Source organism: Dama dama, chromosome 29 (assembly GCF_033118175.1).
Source record: "Dama dama isolate Ldn47 chromosome 29, ASM3311817v1, whole genome shotgun sequence".
Classification (NCBI taxonomy): Eukaryota; Metazoa; Chordata; class Mammalia; order Artiodactyla; family Cervidae; genus Dama; species Dama dama.
In genome coordinates, this window is record NC_083709.1 from 34,000,092 (window position 1) to 34,019,269 (window position 19,178).

Below are 19,178 nucleotides of genomic sequence, written 5' to 3' on the forward strand. Positions count from 1 at the left end.
AAATATGTATATGAAAAAATGCTCAACATATTTAGTCATTAGAGAAATGCAAGTTGAAATAATGAGATGCAATAATACAGACGTATTAAAATGGGCTTCCCAGGTGGCTCAGACAGTAAAGAAACTGCCTGCAATGAGAGAGACAGGGTTCAATCCCTGGGTTGGCAAGATCCCTAGGAGAAGGGAAAGGCTACCCACTAAAGTATTCTTGCCTGAATATTCCATGGACAAAGGAGCCTGGCAGGCTACAGTCCATGGAGTCGCAAAGAGTTGGACATGACTGAGTGACTTTCACTTTCATTAAAATGGCTAACAATTTTTTTTAAATTGACAATACTGAATGCTGAAAGGGATGTCGAACAGAAACTTCCAATCATTGCTCATGGGAAAGTAAAATGGAACAGCCACTCTGAAAGACAGTTTAACAGTTTCTTAGAAAGCTAGACATAAGCTGACAATCCCTGTAAACTCCTTCTAAGGAGTGTGATTGTACCAGCAATCACACTCCTAGGTACTTACGTAACTGATTTGAAAACATACATCCATATAAAACCTACATATAATGTTGACAGCAGCTTTAGTCATAATCACCAAAAACTGGAAGCAAAGAAAAAGTCCTTCAACAGGTGAATAGATTAAAAAACAAAACAAACAAAAACCTGATACATTCAGTGATAAATGAGCTATCAAGCCACAAAAAGACTTGGAGGAACCTTAAGTGCATATTGCAAAGGGAAAGAAGCCAGTCTGAAAAGGCTGTTTTTTATATGACCCTTTTTATATGACATTCTGGAAAAGTCAAAACTACAGAATGAGTAAAGAGATCAGCGGTTTCCAGGGCTGTGGGGTTTTGGCAGAGGGTTGAAGAGTTGAAGTGTGGGATTCTTACAGATGTAAAACTATTCAATCTGATACTGTAACGGTAGATACTGACATTAAGCATTTGCCAACATTCACAGAACTTCAGAGCACAGAGAGTGAATTTTAATGTATGCAAAATTATTAAATCCAGTGAGGATGTCATGGGATACCCTGAAGGAATATGAAGTAGGTCATGAGAACATTACAAATGTATGAAACAATTTCACTGAAGGGGTTAGGGTTGGGGGATGTGGAGGGCAAGATGCTAGCCAAACTAACTTTAGAAATGAGTACAGCCTTTAAAAGCAACAGGAACTGCAAACAGGCACTCTAGCTGATAAAACGGTTTCACACAGGGCTATGAGCTAACAGCTCTGACACTGTTATACATGTATACTGGTACTGAACAATTACATAAATGGATGACAGATGGTGGGAGCCACGTTTTTTCACTAACTAGGAATTTACAGAGAGACAAGGGGAGGAGTATCCATGTAATAATGGATTAAAGTGGGAGCTCACTATGAACTCATTTAGTTTAATATAAATACAGATTGTGACATATAGGTAGAGTTACAGACATAGGTGTATAATAGGTTAATATACACAAGTATATTTCCTTGCTCAATCAACTAAGAAGACCTAGAATTAAGGCCACCCCAGTAGCCATCAGCACACCTAGCACCTGGATCTTGATTTCTAACGCTATTTTCCAATAGAAGGAGCCAAGGCTTCTTGAAGAAATGATTAATTATAGGATTGGAACAGGAAATACAGGTATCCCTTGCTTTTCAAAAGTTTGCTTTATGCCACTTCACTTTTACAAAAGACCTATATAAGCACCTGGTTTTTGCTAATGCAAAAGAAATCTGGAAAAAACAAACAAACCACTTTTATGGAAAAAGGTGAAAGGCAAAAATAGGATGGCATTTGTTTTGCAGCAAGCAGTTTTAAAGGCAGCAGGCACCCCAAGCAGAGGAGGGAGAAAAGCGTAACCAAACTCCCTCCCCAGTAACTACACTCAGCATATCAGCATCAAGCTGACATAGCTTTGAACTGTGTCTAAAAGCATCTGTGCTTCATCTAAATTTATTGTGCATAACCGTTAGCAAGATGTGTCCTAGGGTAACTGTTTCTTTGCTTTACACCGTACTGGTTTATGAAAGGTTTCATAGGTACACTCTACTTTCATAAAGCAGAGGAAACCTTTACACAAAATTAGCCTGCACAGACACAGAAAATAAACTTATGGTTACCAAAGGTGGCAGAGGGGGTGGAGTGATACATTAAGAGTTTGGGATGAGCATATACGCACTGAATTCAAGTGAAATGAAGTGTTAGTCACTCAACTGTGTCCGGTTCTTTGCGACCCCATGGACTGTGGCTCATCAGGGCTCCTCTGTCCATAGAATTCTTTAGGCAAGAATACTGGAGTGGGTACCCATTCCCTTCTCTAGGGATCAAACACGAGTCTCCTACATTGCAGGCAGATTCTTTACCATCTGAGCTACGAGGGAAGCCCCAATATATGCACATTACTAAATATAAAATAAAGGACTTTATATACAACAATATATAAAACAGATAACCAACAAGGATCTACTGCATAGCACAGAGAACTATAATCAATATTTTGTAAAAACCTATATAAGAGAAAAGAATCTGAAAAAGAATATATATATATGTATGTATACAGTGTATACACACACACACAACTGAATTATTTTGCTCTACACTGAAAACTAATACAACACTACAAATCAATTATATTTCAGTTGAAAATTTTTGAGCAAAAAATTTAAAAAACAAGGTGGGGAAAAAAAATGAATCTGGAGCATTTACTTAGCACCAGAATTAACAAACATGCAAACAGACAACAGCAACAGCAAACCCACATTTAAGGGTGTGTGTCAAAGGAGCACAGGAGCCAACTGAAGTCAACTAAGAGAGCTCCCAATTGCCAGGGTCAGAACAATTTGAGCAAATAAGGTAAGACTGCATTATAACCCAAAGTATAAAATAAGCACCTGTAAGTCCATCCTGATACAAATTGATATGAATAAATAAATGAAGGAAAAGAGACCACTCTCTCAATGCAAAAAATTCTAAATAACTGGAGCAAATACTCTGTCCTCAAAGAGTGTGTGATCCCCTGCTCCTTATGTGTGGGAGGAGCTTAGTGACTTCTTGTAAGAGTACAGAATGGAAGTGGGGAAGAGAGTAACTTTGCAGTGGAGAACATGACCAACACTACATCAGCCAAGCAGTTATGACCGACATCAAAATCCCATGTCAAGGTGCTTCTCGGATGGTCCGCTGGCTGAGAGACTCCATGCTCCCAATGGAGGGGGCCCGGGTTCAGCCGCTGGTCAGGAAACTAGATTCCTCATGCCACAACTAACAGTTCACGTGCCACAACTAAAAGATCATGCACGTGGCAGTGAAGACCAAAGTCCCATGTGCTCCAGTTAAGACCAGCAGAGTCAAATAAACAAATAAAAATATTTTTAAAAAGAAAAAAGTAAACTCTCTAAAAATGAAAGAAATCATGTTGATAATATGTACTCTTGAGATGTTGTAATGGGGCTTTATCTATGCAACCTTCCTCACAAAAACATATAACCTCAATCTAACCTTGAAAAAAAAAATCAGAACAACTCCAATAGAGGGACATCCTACAAAATGTTTGACCAGTACTTGGCAAATGTGTCATAGTCATCAACAACAAGGAAAATCTAAGAAACTGCTATACTCAAAAGTAGTCTGGAGACACAACTAAATGTATTTGGGTGGGATTCTGGAACAGAAAAAAAGGACATTAGTTAAAAACTGGGGAAATCTGAATAAACTAGAGACTTTAGTTAGTAATAATGTGTCAATACTGGCTCATTTATTGTAACAAATACAATATACTAATATAAGATGTTAAGAAACTGGGTCTGGGATATAGAGAACTCTCTGTAAATGTAAAACTGTTCTTAAAAATAAAGTATTTTTTAAAGGATGCAAAAATATGTATCATGTTCATTTTAATCACAAGAAAGCCAGAGTGGCCATACTAACAACAGGCAGACTTGGGAGCAGAGATAAAAAGAAATATTTCATAGTAACACTAAAAGTTAAATCATCAAGACATTACAATCCTAAACATGTACATGTCTCACAAGAGAGCATTAAAGTACATGGAGCAAAAACTGACAGAAGTTAAAGAAGAAATAAACAGATTCATAATTAAAGAGGATTCAACACTCCTCATTCAGTAATGCATATAACAGGTACACAGAAAATCAGAAAGATACTTGAATTTGAAGAACACTATCAACTAACTTCACACAGTTAGTATTTATAGAATACTCCAACAACAGCAAAATCCAAAATCGCTTCAAGTACATATAGAACATTCACTAAGATAAACCATATGCTGGCCCATAAAACAAGCCTGGATCAATCTGAAAATATTATAAAACATACAGAGTCACTGTCATTGCTCAGTCATGTCCAACTCTTTGTGACCTAATGGACTGTAGCTCCTCTGTCTATGAAACTTTCACGTGAGAATACTAAGGTGGGTTGCCATTTCCTCCTCCAGAGGTCTTCCTGACCCAGGAATTGAACCCGAATCTCCTACAGTGCGGGCAGATTCTTTACTGCTGAGCCACCAGGGAAGCCCATATGAAACACACAGAATATGGAATCAAATTTCAAAACCAAACAACACTCTTCTACGTCATCAATAAATCGATGAATCAAAAAAGAAACTGTAAGAGAAATTAGAAAGTATTTTGAACTAAATGAAAATGTGCATGTGTTCATCAGTCCCTTAGCTGTGTTCGACTCTTTGCAACTGCACAGACTGTAGCCTGCCAGGCTATCTGCCTATACTATTTTCCAGGCAAGAATACTGGAATGGGGTATGATTTCCTACTCCAGGAGTTCTTTCCAACCCAAGGATTGAACCCACGTCTCTTGTGTCTCCTGAACTGGCAGGCAGATTCTTTACCACTAGCGCCACCTGGGAAGCCCAAATGAAAATAACAGAAATCAATTTGTGAGATGAAGCTAAAGCAGTGTTTAAAAGGAAATTCTTGGACTTCTCTGGTGGTCCAGTGGTTAAAAATCCACCTGCCAATGTAGGGCACATGGGTTCCATCCCTGATCTGGGAAGATTTCACAAGTCACAGGGCAACTAAGCCCTGTGTGCCACAACCACTGAGCCTGTACTCTCGAAACTGTGAGCTGCCACTACTGATCTCCCAAACCCTAGAGCTCAAACTCCACAAGAGAAGCCATTGCAATGAGAAGCCTGTACACCGAACTACAGGACAGGCCCCACTCGTCGAAGCTAGAGAAAAACCATGCACAGCAACAAAGACCCAGCAGAGCAAAAAATAAGTAAATAAATGAATAAAAATTTTAATTAAAAAGAAAAAAGAAAATTCTTCTAAATTTTACCTATTTTACTAATTATATTACAAAAGAGGAAAGTTTTTCAATCAGTAATCTAAGTGTCCACCTTATGATGCTAGAAAAAGAAAAGCAAATTAAATCAAGAGTATGTAGAGGAAAAAATAAAAAGAGGAGAAATCAACAAAATTGAAAATGGACAGGCAATAGATATCAAAGCCTCTAAGTCAGGAAAAAATCAGGAAGCAGAAATTATCAATGAGAAATGATCATTACAATGAAAGAAAGCAAATCATTAGACATTTAAAAAATAACAAGAGAAAGTTATAAACACTTTCATGCCAATAAATTCAACATAGATGAAAAGGACAACTTTTTCAAGACACACGTTACCAAAATTGACATAAGAAGAAACAGAAAATCCAAACAGTCCAATATCTATGACTTGCCAACAACCACCAAAGTAGCAAAAGGCAAGGAAGGATTCTTTCTTGAGTCACGAGAGGAAGCATGTCCCTGCCAACACCTTGAATTTAGACTTAAGATTTTCCAAAACTGTGAAAGAATAAACCTGCTAATTAAATCACATGGTTTGTGGTTATTATGGCTACTCTAGGGAAACTACTACACATGTTAACATTCTGGACACAGTGGAATAAAAAATGTTATTAAATTTAATGACAGTTTTTGTTACGTCTTAGTGTGGAGCTACTAGAAAACTTAAAATTATACTCATGGCTTACATTATTTTTAGTGAACATCTCTAATCTAGCTACTGCAATAAGGCAAGAAAAAACTAAAGGAACACTGATTGGAAATGAAGAAGCAAAACTGATTTTCTCTGCAGACATTATGATTATATACTAAGAAAATCTTAAGGGGGCTTCCCTGGTGGCTCAGTGGTAAAGAATCTGCCTGCCAATGCAGGAGACACAGGTTCGATCCCTGATCCAGGAAGATCCCACATGCCATGGAGCAACTAAGCCTGTGCACCATAACTATTGAGCCTGTGCTCTAGAGCCTGGGAACTGAAACTACTGAAAGCCACATGTCCTAGAGCCCCTGCTCCACAACAAGAGAAGCCACCACAAGGAGAAGCCCACGCACTGCAACAAGGAGCAGCCCCCACTCTCTGCAACTAGAGAAAAGCCTGTGCAACAATGAAGACCAAGCACAGCCAAAAATGAAATAACATTATTTTAAGAAAAGAAAATCCTAAGGAATATACACAAAAGCTACTAGAACTAAAAAGTTAATTTACAGACTTCCCAGTAGTGCAGTGGATGAGAATCTGCCTGCCAGTGCAGGGGACATGGGTTCAATCCCTCGTCCAGGAAGATTCCATCTGCCTCGGAGCAACTATGCCCATGCGTGACAACTACCAAAGCCTGTGCACTCCAGGGTCATCAAGCTACAACTACTGAGCCTGTGTGCTGCAACTACTGAAGCCCATGTGCCTAGAGCCTGTGCTCCACAACATGAGGAGCCAGCATAGTGAGAAGCCCACACAACACAATGAAGAGTAGCCCCCACTCACAGCAATTAAGAGAAAAGCCCCTGCAAAGCAACAAAGACCCGGCGCAGCCAAAAATAAATTAAAAAAAAATTTTAAGTTAATTTAGTAAGACAGACTACAAAGTTAACTTTATATTGCATTTTTATATACCATCAAACAACTGGAAAAAGAAATTTTAAAATACAGTATCATTGACAATAGTATCGAAAAACAAGAAATATCTGGGGATAAAATGAACAAAATATGAGCATGACCTATAAAATGAAAATCATAAAACACTGAAAAAAAAAAAAACTAAAGATATTTAAATAAAGAAAAGTTATGCCATGTTAAAGTACCAGAAGAAAAAAATAATAATAATTTTTTTTAAAGTACCAGAAGACTATTATTGAGACATCAATTCTCCCCATCAGGGCGTTTTGTAGAAACTGACATGCTTATTCTACAACTTATAAGAAAATGCTAAGCATATAAAGTAACCAAAACAATTTTGATAAGAAAAAAAAAATGGTGAAAAACAAATACTGATTGCAAGATTTGCTATAAAGAAAGAGCAATGAAGACAATACAGTAATGGTATAAGGACAGACATTTAGACCAAAGGAACAGAAAAGACCAGAAACAGACCCACAGTCAAAAAAAAAAAAAAAATTAGAAAGGAAATCAGACTGCACATAACCTCCAAACTAGTAAGAGGGACCAATATGAAGCAAGGGAGGGAGGGGAGGAAGGAAGAAAAATTAAACTCTACAGAATAAAATAACAAGGTGCTAAGATAATAACTGATCTCTCTTGATCTAACTAGACAGTGTAATCAGAAAAGACCTCTCAGGAGAATGCCCTGGCAGTCCAGTGGTTAAGACTGAGCGCTTTCACTGCTGTGAGCCCGAATTAAACTCCTGGTCAGGGAACTAAGATCCCATAAGCCATTCTGCATGGCCAAAAGAAGAGAAAAGAAATGGAAAAGCCCTCTCAGAAAAGGAACAGGTAAATGGAATAGTACATACAAAGGCTCTGAGGGAAGGAATCTAAAAGTAGGCTGGTGTGACAGGTGCCCCATAGGCAAGTACAGAAGCAGGGCTCCTCAAGCAGAGGAAAATGTCTGCATATTTTCAGTTCTACCCACTTTCTTTCATCCCCACCACTGCTGTTCTCAATTCTCATGTAGATGCCTACAAGATCTTCTAGCTGATGAACATGCAGCCTCACTCAAGCTGCTTTCCCTTCACTATTGAGCCAGATACTGAACACCTTAAAATCATTAAATGACTCCCTGTCCCCTACGGTGTCTATGGTCTTAATTTCCTATCTGACTTTCAATACTCTTCATGACATAGTCCCTCCTTACCCCTCTAGCTTACTCCCCACTTCCCTTCAAAATAACCCGTGCCCCAACACTAAGTTACTTGCATTTTAATAAAGCCCATCACATTCTTTCATTACTTGGTGCCTTTCACATCTTTGAGTTTTAAGTCAAATGCCTTCTATGTAAACTATATTTAATTCACACCAAAAACGCCTAGGTATTTCTCTCTGCTACAACAGCACCGTTTTCTCTGTTCCGGATTTGTCATGATGTAGATGCTTGTCGACAAGACTAGGATGTTTATCCTGCTAGACTTTAATAGGCAGACTGTATGTTATTCATGTTTTTATCCCTAGCAGATAGCATAGTACCTATTTAATAGAGACTTGTTTCTACAATTAAACAACAGAGACTCCTAACATGTATGCTTTCAGAATCTAAGCATCCCTAAATTAAGAGACAAAGGAACCACACGTACACAATGACAAATGAGAGTCAAAGAATCCTTTTAAATATTTCAAAGAGTTAAAAAAAACCCATAAAATGACTATTCTGTAAGTCAAATGATTATAAATCTGTATTCGCAAATATTAAATTTGGCTGAAATGAGGTCCAGTTAGAAATATTTATGCCCCACAATATTACCATGAGAGTTAAGAATTTTATAAGAATTTTATTATATTGAAAAATAAAACAGAATTATTACAGAAACTTGCAGCAAATCAGTAACAGAGACTTACAAATTTATATTTTGATCTCTACCCAACAAATTCAAGTCACAGATGCACATCTACAGTTTTCACCTTGCTTTCATTCCTCAATCAAATACCGTATCGTAAGAGCCCTCAGGATCTACTGCAAAGGAAGTACTACAAAGAATGACTACATTTTCAAACGTTTAATGTGGACTGGACCATCATACTAGCAAAAAGATTTCATTATAGCATTACTTTAAGATGGAAAAGGTGGAATTACTAAAATATTAAAAAGACAGAATACTGGTTAAATAAACTATGATAGTAAACTTTGGACTACCACTATACAAAACCATAAAATATAGCAGTATGTAGCACCATGTTAGTTTTCAAATACCACACAAAGAGAATTCTATTACATTTACTCATATGTATTACATACTGACATAAATTTAGAAAAAATTTGAAGTTTAAAAACTACCTAATTTCCCCCCACAAATAACAATAAATAAATCTATTAATTAAAATTTAAGTTTTAAATTTCAAATATGAAGTTATTGGATTTTGGAATTTCCTACAATCTGATGCTAAAGACTTACCATTTTATACCAGCTATACTATACAAACTCATTCCCCAAGTTTTAATTCTTTCAAAGGTTTCTCCAGTTCCAACAAGGTGTCCCATTACTGCAAGTATGTCAAACTGACAATTTATTTATTTATTTATTTATTACAAACTGACAATTTTAAAGAGGAGGTACAACTTCTGGTACCAGCATACAGAAGACAAAATTTTAATTCATGTACTATGAAAGCTTATTTACCCTTACTATCTAAGTTTCAGAAAATAGATTATATTGGAAATACAAATTAAAACAAATTCCATCTGCAAATCAAGAAGACGAAATAAGACAACCTGCTGCTAACTCAGTTTCTTTTTTACTTTACAACCTGTACTTAAGTTGCAAGGATAAGACTGAAACCTAACTTTCAAACTGAGCAGCAAATTCAATGCAAAATCAGTATCTGTCTTAGCAGGAAACTCCAATGAAAACACGAGATGTTTTGGTCTCAACTGGCAGAGGAAAGGTGCCTCCTTGGGTTATTACTTACCATGCAAAATCCCTTGTCTATAGCTACAAACTGGCTTTTATTGCAGATACTTAACATGTTTCCTTACAGCGCTGCCTCAACCAAATAACCTTCCAAATCTGGCACTATGAATTGTTACAGCTTACACACACCACTGCAGTCCCTTGTAATTTAAAACATTTGCGTTTTAAAATCAGTCTCCACACACCAATTCTACTGCCAATCTCCCCAGCTGAAAGCTCAAGTTTAAACTACAAAATACTATATTTACTCTCAACAACATAATGCACTCATTTACAAATTACACACGAGTAAATGACTCCAACCTTACAGCTTCAAACTTTCTAACGTCGTAGCTTTTCCATCATACAAGTCTAAACAGTAGTACAGTAAGTGAGGTACTACGGCGAAAGTGAACTGCCATATTATCGGTAAATAATATAATCCTAATCAACTATTCGGCAAAATGGCCACAGGAGATACCAATGGGGGAAAGTGTGGATCGAGTTTGACATTACTAGAAAAACGAGTCAAAGCAAGTTTAAATGAGAAGCAGATTAAGCTCATGAATACAAATCTAAGTTCATTTTTGAGTTCCAGTCTCACACCAAGAAGCAGCTTATCAAATTTTCAACAGTAATACAGGGCAAAAAATAAAAGCGAGGGTTTTTTTTGTCATGGTAAGACTGATAAAGAATAGGTATCCTTCAGTGCTGAGATGAAGTTTTCCTTGAGTTTTGCTCGTGTCACGTGTACACATAAAAATCCTACAATTCTCTTAATTTCGGAAAGCTTAATACACATGATCACCTCAAATGTAACATTTATTGAAAAGTTAGCGCCTTAGCACTAACATTCTCTCCTTACCACACCCTTCATCTTCTAAACCAAGAGACCGGAAGGGAAAACCTACTCCTATCTTAAATTAGGGTCTAGCGAGAACTTCTTAACGCGAGTTCGCGCACAATTAAGCTGGTTCAGTAAATCAATTACCCCAACTACAAGACTTGACAATTTCTCAGAAGCAAAAACACAGACAGCCGAGGGCTTATTACTGGAGATGACTCTTTTCCTCATGTTTGCACAAATAACTTCGGTAACTGACCTAAATATTCCAGTTAAACAAACAGGTAATGGGGGGGGGGGTCCGCATTGTTTAAAAACTGGGTCATTTATTTATCCTGACGAGGCACCATCTTTCAGAGGGAAAAGTCTATGAAGCAGAAAGCCGGGGGAATGGGAGGGCAGATAGATGATAGCATCTTCAATGTAGAAAAGTTACAGCTCTTTACAAGAGTCAGCATTAGGGGCTCATTAGTTGGTTTTATTTGTGTTTAGTCACTTTCCTAAAAGTCATCGCCAACAAAGAAGCCCTGAGGATCCGCCACAGTAAGGCGGAGATGTCCTCAATTCACCTGCGACACCTGCCCAGGTCCCGAGTTCTCCCCCCGACCTGGCCCCAGACCCCTCTCCAGACCCCGGATCTCGGCTCTTCACCCACTCCGCCCCAAAGCGCTCGAGAACCCTCGTCCCCGCCCCTTCCCCCCGCCCCCACCCAGGCGGGGTCCCCTTGGCGGTCCCCAGGGCCCAGACCCCTCGCGCTCCCTTCCACAGCAGTGGCTCCCCGAAGCCCGGGCGGCTGCGCGGGGAGGCTCTTCCAGGCGGGGCCTCTCCGCGCATCATACCCCGCAGGCTCCTGGGGACACCCCGCCCCCGCAAACCGCAGAGAAACTAGGCCAGGAATGCCAGCCCCCGCCACTCTCCGCCTCCCGGGCGACCCCCCGCAGGCCGGCCGTCGGAACTCAGCCCTCCGAGTCGCTACCTGCCCAGCGCCCTCCCGGCCCGGAACTCTGACCGGCCGAGGCGCGGCGCAGGGTTCCTCCGCCAAAGGTCGTCTGCCGCACGCTCACCTGCTGCCCGATCTTCCTTCAGCGCCACCCGGGCACAGTCCCTTCCTGGGGCATGAAAGCGCCGGCTTCGGGCCTGGTCTCTCTCGGCAGAGCAGGGCGGGGGACTGGCTCCGGCGGCCACCGCCGCCTGGTCTGCGCCTGCGCCGGCTCCCGGGCTGGGTCTCCAGGGGCGCCTCCTGCAGCGAGGGGTAACGGCCGGGAGCGCGAGCTCGCGCCGGCGCCTCGGCTCACCGGAGGTCGGCCGTGCGGGCTGCGGGTTGCCTAGGAGCGGCGCGCTGCACTGCCGCCCCGACAGCTGACGGCCATGTTTCTGTTCCCTTTTTCTCCTTTCCTCCGCCTCCTTCCGCCCCTTTCCATAGAACAGCACTTTCCTTCCCCCCCACTCCCGCTCCCTTTCCTACTGCGGGGGCGGCAGAAAAGGGCGTGGGGAGGGGCGGGGAAAAGGAGGGCGCGGGGGGGCGGGGCAGCGCCCGAGCCCCGCCCCCGGAGAGGGCCGAGGCCGCGGGGCCGCTGCTCCCCTCCCCCACCCGCGACCCCCGCGGGGTGCCCGGTCCCACTGTCGCCACCCTGAGAGAGCACCTCCGCCGCGTCCGTCCTGCGCATCCCGAGCTGAAACTAGTCAGGGAGAAGAGGCTCAAGGCACCGCTTCGCACCCCTTCCTGCGGGGCTCAGACTCGCAGTTCGGTGTGGCTTTATTGCCTTGGCCTCGGGCAGGTGGCGGCTGCTCCTTTCGGGCTTTTCACAGGCGGGGAAAGTGACGCCGAGTCGCTCAAAGTCACTGAGAACACTGTCGAAAGCTTCCTTCTCGGGGTGGGAGTTGGAATTCCCACGTTTGACTGGGGCCCTCCCGGACAGGAGAGAGCCCCACCGACTGTGGCTTCCCCAAGCCCTTCCCGGCTGCAGCGCCCCTGGAGAGTCTTAGACCGCGCTTGGTGTCGCTGCCTCGGCTGAGATTAGGGGATGAGAACTCGGATCTTGGAAATCTCTCGTTTAGATAATCAGCCCACTCCTGCCTCCTAAGTAAGTGTAGCCTCCATATATATTCGGCTGCATGCATGATCGGTTCCCTTAATGCAAATTATATGAAATGTTGTAGACTACATCCTGAAATAATTATGTATATGCAATTATATATGCATGAAAAATAGCAGCTAGTTATTCAGGAAGAAGCAAATGGTTTAAAACAAATTGGGAGAACATTTTTATCTTATGGACAAAAAAAAAAAAAGTGGCCAGTGACTTCATAGATTCCGTGGCAGGTCAGAATTAGAATTGACAAGATTTGTGTATATCTAATAAGTATTCACACACACAGTAATCATTTTCCAAAAAATTACTTTCTCCTTATTAAATCTGTTTTTTGACTTTTTTTTTTTTTGCTGAAAAGTATGAGATTAAACTTTGGTCATGAGGGCCATATTGACAATTTATTTCCAACGTTTATTGCATGTATGGGGTGCAGAAACTATCTCCCTGACCATGTTAGCAGTAAGAGTTGATTCAGTAGAAATGCACAGCAATAAAAATGTCTTATTTAATACTAGGTTGGAGTCATTTTGAGCCTAGTGGTAACCAGTCATTGACAGTGATTATCTGGTCAAACGTTTACAAAGGAACTAATACTTCAGAATTAGCTTGTGAACTTCTTGTCCTTCCATACTAGGCACTTACCTGGTGGATCTGTGGTTAGGAAATCCATGCTTTCACTGCCAAGGGCCTGGCTTCAATCCCTGGTGGGGAAGCTAAAATCCCATAAGCTACACCTGCAGGGCAAAAGAAAAAAAAAAAGGTAACTCCTTTACTGAGTGTATCTGGGTTAAGCATGTGAACCTTAGCATTCTGCAATGCCAAGTTAAATGACAATGTTTACAGTTGCAGTAAGAGAAGGTATCTTGGAAAAGTGGGGAGACTAACTTGTGTGATATGTTGTTTATAAACTATCTGCTTCAAGAGAATCATTAAAATATATTTCATATGATGTCTAGAATTTGCTTCAAAATAATAGTGGGAGCAGGAAGGTGAGTAGGGGTTGAGGTAAAATAAAATTGGACATTATGTTGAAGTGCAATGATTGGTACTTGAGGTTTCTTTATGTTCTCTGCATTTTATGTCATTTTGAAATTTTATATTAAAAAAGTTGTTTTAATTATTTCATGGAATTTCAGAGATGAAAAGAACTGAAGGGAATCCCTATAGAGATTGTCTAGTCTAATTAACTCATTTAATAGATGGGAAAACTAAGGCCTAGCAAAGTTTCTTAACTTACTTGTTAATAGAAGTCTCCCAGGCTCAGTTTTGGTGATTTCATAGTTGAGTAGGAACTGCGGTTGACAAACAACTGCAGTTTGAATTGTGGGTTTGAACTGTGCAGATTTACTGGTATGGGGATTTTTTCCAATAAGTGCTTGCTACAACACTATGAGATCTGCCAGTGGGTTGAATCCTCGGTTGTGGAGTTGCAGGTATGAAGGACTGACTGTAAAGTTTTATGCAGGTTTTAGACTGCACAAGGGGATTGACACCACTAACCCGTGTGTTGGTCAGGGGTCAACAGTACTAAATTCATGGCTCTTTATTTTCCCAAACAGAATAACTTCCTCCAGATTTTCTATAATCCATACTTTGTAGATTAACAAATTATTTCATTCCAGCCCCTCATAATGAATTCTCAAAAACATGGTGTTTGAAGGCCTGGTGCCTGTAAGCACTCTTAGTTTATTGTTTTAGAAAGAGTTTTTAGTAAGAATGACATCAACAAACACTACATCTGCTTTATTCATATGATATCTAAATGACTCAGTGTGTTCCACTCTCCACAGGGAGCCCCAGCACACTCTTCTCTTTGTTCTCCACTCCAGTATCTTATCTGGCTGGAGACTCTGTCTCAACTTTATCAGTAAAGGCTCATCTAGAGTCTTTTGGAGTTACTCAGCACATTCTTTATATAACTCTCCCCAAACATGACTGATATTCCTAACAAATTGTCCTGACCACTGATCAAAAAAATAGATGTATTCTTTATTCAAAAATTAATTTTAAAAAGCATTTTATTATAGAAAACAATGGAAATTATAAAATACAAACAAAAATAGGAGTGTAATGAAGCCTCTGTACCCATCAGTTCAGTTCAGTTCAGTCGCGTCCGACTCTTTGTGACCCCATGCACGCCAGGCCTCCCTATCCATCACCAACTCCCGGAGTCCACCCAAACCGGTGTCCATTAAGTCAGTGATGCCATCCAACCATCTCATCCTCTGTCATCCCCTTCTCCGCCTGCCCTCAATCTTTCCCAGCGTCAGAGTCTTTTCCAATGAGTCAGCTCTTCACATCAGGTGGCCAAAGTATTGGAGTTTCAGCTTCAGCATCAGTCCTACCAATGAACACCCAGGACTGGTCTCCTTTAGGATGGACTGGTTGGATCTCCTTGCAGTCCAAGGGACTCTCAAGAGTCTTCTCCAACACCACAGTTCAAAAGCATCAATTCTTCAGCACTCAGCTTTCTTTACAGTCCAACTCTCACATCCGTACATGACCACTGGAATAAACCGTAGCCTTGACCAGAAAAGGACCTTTGTTGACAAAGTAATGTCTTTGCTTTTTAATATGCTGTCTAGGTTGGTCATCACTTTCCTTCCAAGGGGTAAGCGTCTTTTAATTTCATGGCTGCAATCACTATCTGCAGTGATTTTGGAGCCCCAAAAATAAAGTCAGCCACTGTTTCCTCTGTTTCCCCATCTATTTGCCATGAATTGATGGGACCAGATGCCATGATCTTAGTTTTCTGAATGTTGAGCTTTAAGCCAACTTTTTCACTCTCCTCTTTCACTTTCATTAAGAGACTCTTTAGGAGCCGCGGGCGGCGGCCCTCTCCGGGGACCCTGCAGCGGGCCCAGTGGGTCAAAAGTGCCTCAATCCAGCCCGTGCCTACTGAGGCAAGTTAATGGATTTACTCTGAAGCACAGAAGCAGATAACGCCAAAGAACAAGCAGTAATTGGTACACATTTAGTGAGTGGGGCAGCCTTTCCTTCTCCCACTGCTGCTGAGATGGCGGAAATTAGTCGAATTCAGTATGAAATGGAATACACCGAAGGTATTAGTCAGCAAATGAGGGTCCCGGAAAAATTAAAGGTAGCACCACCAAATGCTGACCTGGAACAAGGATTTCAAGGAGTTTCAAACGCTAGTGTGATTATCCAAGTTCCAGAGAGAATTGTGGTAGCAGGAAATAATGAAGACATTCCATTTTCAAGACCAGCAGATCTTGACCTTATACAGTCAACTCCCTTTAAGGCTCTGGCTCCAAAAACAGCACCTCGTGTGCTCACACTGAGTGAAAGACCGCTAGATTTTCTGGATTTAGAAAGACCTGCTCCAACCCCTCAAAATGAAGAAATCCGTGCAGTTGGCAGGCTAAAAAAAGAACGCTGTATGAGTGAAAAACGCTGTTCACCAAAATGGACGGCTGGTCAAAACTGACTCCGTACCTGTGTTGGGTGGTGGGTCTCCTGCCACCACTTCTAATCCTCATCATGACAATGTCAGGTATGGCATTTCAAATATAGATGCAATGATTGAAGGAACTTCAGAAGACATGACGGTTGTAGATGCAGCTTCATTAAGACGACAGATAATCAAACTAAATAGACGTCTACAACTTCTGGAAGAGGAGAACAAAGAACGGGCTAAAAGAGAAATGGTCATGTATTCAATTACTGTAGCATTCTGGCTGCTTAATAGCTGGCTCTAGGTTTCGCCGCTAGAGGTAACCTCAGCTCTCAGAAATATTGTCTCAACAGCTGGAAATATAAAGAATTTGCAAACTTCAAAAAAAAAAAAAAGACTCTTTAGTTCCTCTTCACTTTCTGCCATAAGGGTGGTGTCATCTCCATATCTGAGGTTATTAATATTTCTCCTGGCATTCTTGATTCCAGGTTGTGCTTCCTCCAGCCCAGAGTTTCTTATGATGTACTCTGCATGTCAGTTAAATAAGCAGAGTGACAATATACAGCCTTGATGTACTCCTTTTCCTATTTGGAACCAGTCTGTTGTTTCAGGTCCAGTTCTAACTGTTGCTTCCTGACCTGCACACAGGTTTCTCAAGAGGCAGATCAGGTGGTCTGGTATGCCCACCTCTTTCAGAATTTTCCACAGTTTATTGTGATCCACATAGTCAAAGGCTTTGGCATAGTCAGTAAAGCAGAAATAGATGTTTTTCTGGAACTCTCTTGCTTTTTCAATGATCCAGCGGATGTTGGCAATTTGATCTCTGGTTCCTCTGCCTTTTCTAAATCCTGCTTGAACATCTGGAAGTTCATGGTTCACATATTGCTGAAGCCTGGCTCAACTCATAATTAATCTTGTATAATGTATGCCCTTCTGACTCCTTTCTTCTGAGCATCTTGAAGCAAATACTCAACATTGTGTTTCACCTGTTAAGTATTTCAGCATAACCGTAAGGACTTTTTAAAAACCATGCCCACACGCCGTTTTTGTGGATAAGATAAAGATAAGGACTTTTTATTTTATTTTTTTTATTTTTTTTTTTTCTTTTGCTAAGGACTTTTTAAAAACCATGCCCACACGCCATTTTTGTGGATAAGATAAAGATAAGGACTTTTTATTTTATTTTATTTTATTTTTCTTTTGATAAGGACTTTTTAAAAACCATACCCACAATGCCATTTTTGCCCTTAAAAAGTAATTTTTCTTTTAACTTTTTCTGTCTTTTTTGATTCCACTTGGTTTTCATTGTTATACACAGGCTTTCTCTGGTTGCAGGAAGCAGAGGCTTCTCTCTAGTTGCGGTGGCTTCTCTTATTGCAACAAGAGAATAAGCACATGCTCTAGAGTGTGGGCATAGCAGTTGCAGCATATGGGCTTAGTTGCCCCATGGCATGTGGAATCTTAGTTCCCCAACCAGGGATCAAAGCTGTATCCCCTGCATTGGAAGGTGGATTCTTTACCACTGGATCACCAGGGAAGCCCTAAAATTTTTTTTTAATTGATATTTTATTTTAGTAAATATTTTGTTAATGTTTTTAATGACCAAGAACCTTACCATGTTGATATTGCACCTTCTCTCACCCCTTCCTACTTGTGGATCTAGTCCCTTGGATACAACTTCTGCCCAGAGGGGTTGAGTTTGCCATACTCCTTTTTAATTGGTGCACTAGAATATTATTTCCCAGTCCCAGCTTTTTTTCTAGCTCCCTCCATGCTTCAGAGAATATAGGGTAGGGATTCTTTCCTTTCAGATTTTCCCCTCAAAGGTGATTCATTATCCAGTTCAAAAACTCTATAATACTTAAGAATCAGAGACTGCCTAAAAATCTCAAAAATGATCATCTCCAATTTACATTTAATCTGAGTGCAATAGGCTAAGTAAGGCTTGACATGCCCTAACCCAAAAAAAGGAGATCACTCCTGGGTATTCATTGGAAGGAATGATGCTGAAGCTGAAACTCCAGTACTTTGGCCACCTCATGCAAAGAGATGACTCATCAGAAAAGACCCTGATGCTGGGAGGGATTGGGGGCAGGAGGAGAAGGGGGACGACAGAGGATGAGATGGCTGGATGGCATCACCAACTCGACTGACATGAGTTTCAGTAAACTCCTGGAGTTGGTGATGGACTTGGAGGCCTGGCATGTTGCAGTTCATGGGGTCGCAAAGAGTCGGACACAACTGAGTGGCTAAACTGAATTGAACTGAACCCCCCCCCCCAATAAAAAAGACTGGGGATCTGATGCTGATACCCTTTAATACCAATTCAAATTTCCTTGTAGTTTTATAGTTCCTTTCACACAGAAAAGGAGAAAATGAACTAAATTCCAGAAGCCATCTCTTTAAAGGATCAATAGAAAATAATTATTTCAACCCCTTTCTGTTGTTCTAGGTTTAAGCTCTTCTTCATCTTTTGTGATCTCATTCAGCTCAGTGGCATTATCTGCGTGTTGTTCACTCCCAGATTTACTGCTCTAGCTCCCGTTTTCCCTAAGCTGTAGATTTAACCATCAAACTACCTCCAGTGTCCAAATGGCATCTCACACTGTACATGTTCAAGATACAGTTCTTATTTCTCTTCCTGTCTTGCATCACCTCCCACCCCAGAACTATTCCTTTTTAAGCTACCTCATTTCACTATATAATACCACCGTCTCATCTCTTACCAAATGATATCTTCCTTAATCACCAGATCCAAAGGTGGATCAGCTGAACTGGAAGTTAAGGAGGACATCATTTGGCATGCTAGAAGAGAAATGGGGCAGGGGTCAGCACTATGAAACTGTCCAGCACTTTCAGGGACAGTTCCAGGGAACCACACAAGGACCAATGTCTACAGATCATTGACTGCCATTCAGGGGTACATAACATGCAGTCTTGTAAAGTTGCA

The 19,178-nt window shown here is 40.9% G+C and overlaps 1 protein-coding gene and 1 pseudogene across 1 annotated transcript in view; one reads left to right on the forward strand and one right to left on the reverse strand.

The window, feature by feature from the left end:
- The window catches only part of DENND4C (DENN domain containing 4C), a 111,373-nt gene extending 99,267 nt beyond the window's left edge, over window positions 1–12,106 (reverse strand). The window contains exon 1 of the mRNA XM_061132123.1: window positions 11,785–12,106. The gene's annotated coding sequence lies outside the window, so the exon portion shown is untranslated. The remainder of the gene's footprint in view (window positions 1–11,784) is intronic.
- Window positions 12,107–15,799: 3,693 nt separating this feature from the next.
- LOC133048700 (mitochondrial fission factor-like) lies at window positions 15,800–16,776 on the forward strand (annotated as a pseudogene).
- Window positions 16,777–19,178: the final 2,402 nt, after the last annotated feature.